A 4,954-nucleotide genomic window follows, 5' to 3' on the forward strand; every position below is an offset into this window, starting at 1 on the left:
GTGTTCATCATGTGTACTACACCACTTGTCCTACAGCAGTGTCTAGTGTTCATCATGTGTACTACACCACTCGTCCTACAGCAGTGTCTAGTGTTCATCATGTGTACTACACCACTTGTCCTACAGTGTCAGTGTCTAGTGTTCATCATGTGTACTACACCACTTGTCCTACAGCAGTGTCTAGTGTTCATCATGTGTACTACACCACTTGTCCTACAGCAGTGTCTAGTGTTCATCATGTGTACTACACCACTCGTCCTACAGCAGTGTCTAGTGTTCATCATGTGTACTACACCACTCGTCCTACAGCAGTGTCTAGTGTTCATCATGTGTACTACACCACTTGTCCTACAGCAGTGTCTAGTGTTCATCATGTGTACTACACCACTCGTCCAGTGTCTAGTGTTCAGCAGTGTGTCTAGTGTTCATCATGTGTACTACACCACTCGTCCTACAGCAGTGTCTAGTGTTCATCATGTGTACTACACCACTTGTCCTACAGCAGTGTCTAGTGTTCATCATGTGTACTACACCACTTGTCCTACAGCAGTGTCTAGTGTTCATCATGTGTACTACACCACTCGTCCTACAGCAGTGTCTAGTGTTCATCATGTGTACTACACCAGTGTCTAGTGTTCATCATGTGTACTACCAGTCCTAGTGTCTAGTGTTCATCATGTGTACTACACCACTTGTCCTACAGCAGTGTCTAGTGTTCATCATGTGTACTACACCACTTGTCCTACAGCAGTGTCTAGTGTTCATCATGTGTACTACACCACTCGTCCTACAGCAGTGTCTAGTGTTCATCATGTGTACTACACCACTCGTCCTACAGCAGTGTCTAGTGTTCATCATGTGTACTACACCACTCGTCCTACAGCAGTGTCTAGTGTTCATCATGTGTACTACACCACTTGTCCTACAGCAGTGTCTAGTGTTCATCATGTGTACTACACCACTTGTCCTACAGCAGTGTCTAGTGTTCATCACTTGTCATCATGTGTACTACACCACTTGTCCTACAGCAGTGTCTAGTGTTCATCATGTGTACTACACCACTCGTCCTACAGCAGTGTCTAGTGTTCATCATGTGTACTACACCACTTGTCCTACAGCAGTGTCTAGTGTTCATCATGTGTACTACACCACTTGTCCTACAGCAGTGTCTAGTGTTCATCATGTGTACTACACCACTTGTCCTACAGCAGTGTCTAGTGTTCATCATGTGTACTACACCACTTGTCCTACAGCAGTGTCTAGTGTTCATCATGTGTACTACACCACTCGTCCTACAGCAGTGTCTAGTGTTCATCATGTGTACTACACCACTCGTCCTACAGCAGTGTCTAGTGTTCATCATGTGTACTACACCACTCGTCCTACAGCAGTGTCTAGTGTTCATCATGTGTACTACACCACTTGTCCTACAGCAGTGTCTAGTGTTCATCATGTGTACTACACCACTCGTCCTACAGCAGTGTCTAGTGTTCATCATGTGTACTACACCACTCGTGTTCATCATGTGTACTACACCACTCGTCCTACAGCAGTGTCTAGTGTTCATCATGTGTACTACACCACTTGTCCTACAGCAGTGTCTAGTGTTCATCATGTGTACTACACCACTCGTCCTACAGCAGTGTCTAGTGTTCATCATGTGTACTACACCACTTGTCCTACAGCAGTGTCTAGTGTTCATCATGTGTACTACACCACTCGTCCTACAGCAGTGTCTAGTGTTCATCATGTGTACTACACCACTTGTCCTACAGCAGTGTCTAGTGTTCATCATGTGTACTACACCACATGTGTACTACACCACTTGTCCTACAGCAGTGTCTAGTGTTCATCATGTGTACTTCACCACTTGTCCTACAGCAGTGTCTAGTGTTCATCATGTGTACTAGACCACTTGTCCTATAGCAGTGTCTAGTGTTCATCATGTGTACTACACCACTTGTCCTACAGCAGTGTCTAGTGTTCATCATGTGTACTACACCACTACACCACTTGTCCTACAGCAGTGTCTAGTGTTCATCATGTGTACTACACCACTTGTCCTACAGCAGTGTCTAGTGTTCATCATGTGTACTACACCACTTGTCCTACAGCAGTGTCTAGTGTTCATCATGTGTACTACACCACTTGTCCTACAGCAGTGTCTAGTGTTCATCATGTGTACTACACCACTCGTCCTACAGCAGTGTCTAGTGTTCATCATGTGTACTACACCACTCGTCCTACAGCAGTGTCTAGTGTTCATCATGTGTACTACACCACTTGTCCTACAGCAGTGTCTAGTGTTCATCATGTGTACTACACCACTCGTCCTACAGCAGTGTCTAGTGTTCATCATGTGTACTACACCACACCTACAGCAGTGTCTAGTGTTCATCATGTGTACTACACCACTTCCTACAGCAGTGTCTAGTGTTCATCATGTGTACTACACCACTTGTCCTACAGCAGTGTCTAGTGTTCATCATGTGTACTACACCACTTGTCCTACAGCAGTGTCTAGTGTTCATCATGTGTACTACACCACTCATGTCCTACAGCAGTGTCTAGTGTTCATCATGTGTACTACACTCGTCCTACAGCAGTGTCTAGTGTTCATCATGTGTACTACACCACTTGTCCTACAGCAGTGTCTAGTGTTCATCATGTGTACTACACCACTCGTCCTACAGCAGTGTCTAGTGTTCATCATGTGTACTACACCACTCGTCCTACAGCAGTGTCTAGTGTTCATCATGTGTACTACACCACTTGTCCTACAGCAGTGTCTAGTGTTCATCATGTGTACTACACCACTCGTCCTACAGCAGTGTCTAGTGTTCATCATGTGTACTACACCACTCGTCCTACAGCAGTGTCTAGTGTTCATCATGTGTACTACACCACTGTCTAGTCCATGTGTACAGCAGTGTCTGTTCAGTGTTCATCATGTGTGTTCATCATGTGTACTACACCACTTGTCCTACAGCAGTGTCTAGTGTTCATCATGTGTACTACACCACTCGTCCTACAGCAGTGTCTAGTGTTCATCATGTGTACTACACCACTCGTCCTACAGCAGTGTCTAGTGTTCATCATGTGTACTACACCACTTGTCCTACAGCAGTGTCTAGTGTTCATCATGTGTACTACACCACTTGTCCTACAGCAGTGTCTAGTGTTCATCATGTGTACTACACCACTCGTGTCCTACAGCAGTGTCTAGTGTTCATCATGTGTACTACACCACTTGTCCTACAGCAGTGTCTAGTGTTCATCATGTGTACTACACCACTGCAGTGTCTAGTGTTCATCATGTGTACTACACCACTCGTCCTACAGCAGTGTCTAGTGTTCATCATGTGTACTACACCACTTGTCCTACAGCAGTGTCTAGTGTTCATCATGTGTACTACACCACTTGTCCTACAGCAGTGTCTAGTGTTCATCATGTGTACAGCACAGCAGTGTCTAGTGTTCATCATGTGTACTACACCACTCGTCCTACAGCAGTGTCTAGTGTTCATCATGTGTACTACACCACTTGTCCTACAGCAGTGTCTAGTGTTCATCATGTGTACTACACCACTTGTCCTACAGCAGTGTCTAGTGTTCATCATGTGTACTACACCACTTGTCCTACAGCAGTGTCTAGTGTTCATCATGTGTACTACACCACTTGTCCTACAGCAGTGTCTAGTGTTCATCATGTGTACTACACCACTGTCTAGTCCTACAGCAGTGTCTAGTGTTCATCATGTGTACTACACCACTTGTCCTACAGCAGTGTCTAGTGTTCATCATGTGTACTACACCACTTGTCCTACAGCAGTGTCTAGTGTTCATCATGTGTACTACACCACTCGTCCTACAGCAGTGTCTAGTGTTCATCATGTGTACTACACCACTTGTCCTACAGCAGTGTCTAGTGTTCATCATGTGTACTACACCACTTGTCCTACAGCAGTGTCTAGTGTTCATCATGTGTACTACACCACTCGTCCTACAGCAGTGTCTAGTGTTCATCATGTGTACTACACCACTTGTCCTACAGCAGTGTCTAGTGTTCATCATGTGTACTACACCACTCGTCCTACAGCAGTGTCTAGTGTTCATCATGTGTACTACACCACTTGTCCTACAGCAGTGTCTAGTGTTCATCATGTGTACTACACCAGCAGTGTCTAGTGTTCATCATGTGTACTACACCACTTGTCCTACAGCAGTGTCTAGTGTTCATCATGTGTACTACACCACTGTCTGTCCCACTACAGCAGTGTCTAGTGTTCATCATGTGTACTACACCACTTGTCCTACAGCAGTGTCTAGTGTTCATCATGTGTACTACACCACTTGTCCTACAGCAGTGTCTAGTGTTCATCATGTGTACTACACCACTTGTCCTACAGCAGTGTCTAGTGTTCATCATGTGTACTACACCACTTGTCCTACAGCAGTGTCTAGTGTTCATCATGTGTACTACACCACTTGTCCTACAGCAGTGTCTAGTGTTCATCATGTGTACTACACCACTTGTCCTACAGCAGTGTCTAGTGTTCATCATGTGTACTACACCACTTGTCCTACAGCAGTGTCTAGTGTTCATCATGTGTACTACACCACTCGTCCTACAGCAGTGTCTAGTGTTCATCATGTGTACTACACCACTTGTCCTACAGCAGTGTCTAGTGTTCATCATGTGTACTACACCACTCGTCCTACAGCAGTGTCTAGTGTTCATCATGTGTACTACACCACTGTCTAGTGTCCTACAGCAGTGTCTAGTGTTCATCATGTGTACTACACCACTTGTCCTACAGCAGTGTCTAGTGTTCATCATGTGTACTACACCACTTGTCCTACAGCAGTGTCTAGTGTTCATCATGTGTACTACACCACTGTGTCCTACAGCAGTGTCTAGTGTTCATCATGTGTACTACACCACTTGTCCTAC

This window comes from Oncorhynchus nerka, linkage group LG14 (assembly GCF_034236695.1).
Source record: "Oncorhynchus nerka isolate Pitt River linkage group LG14, Oner_Uvic_2.0, whole genome shotgun sequence".
Taxonomy (NCBI): Eukaryota; Metazoa; Chordata; class Actinopteri; order Salmoniformes; family Salmonidae; genus Oncorhynchus; species Oncorhynchus nerka.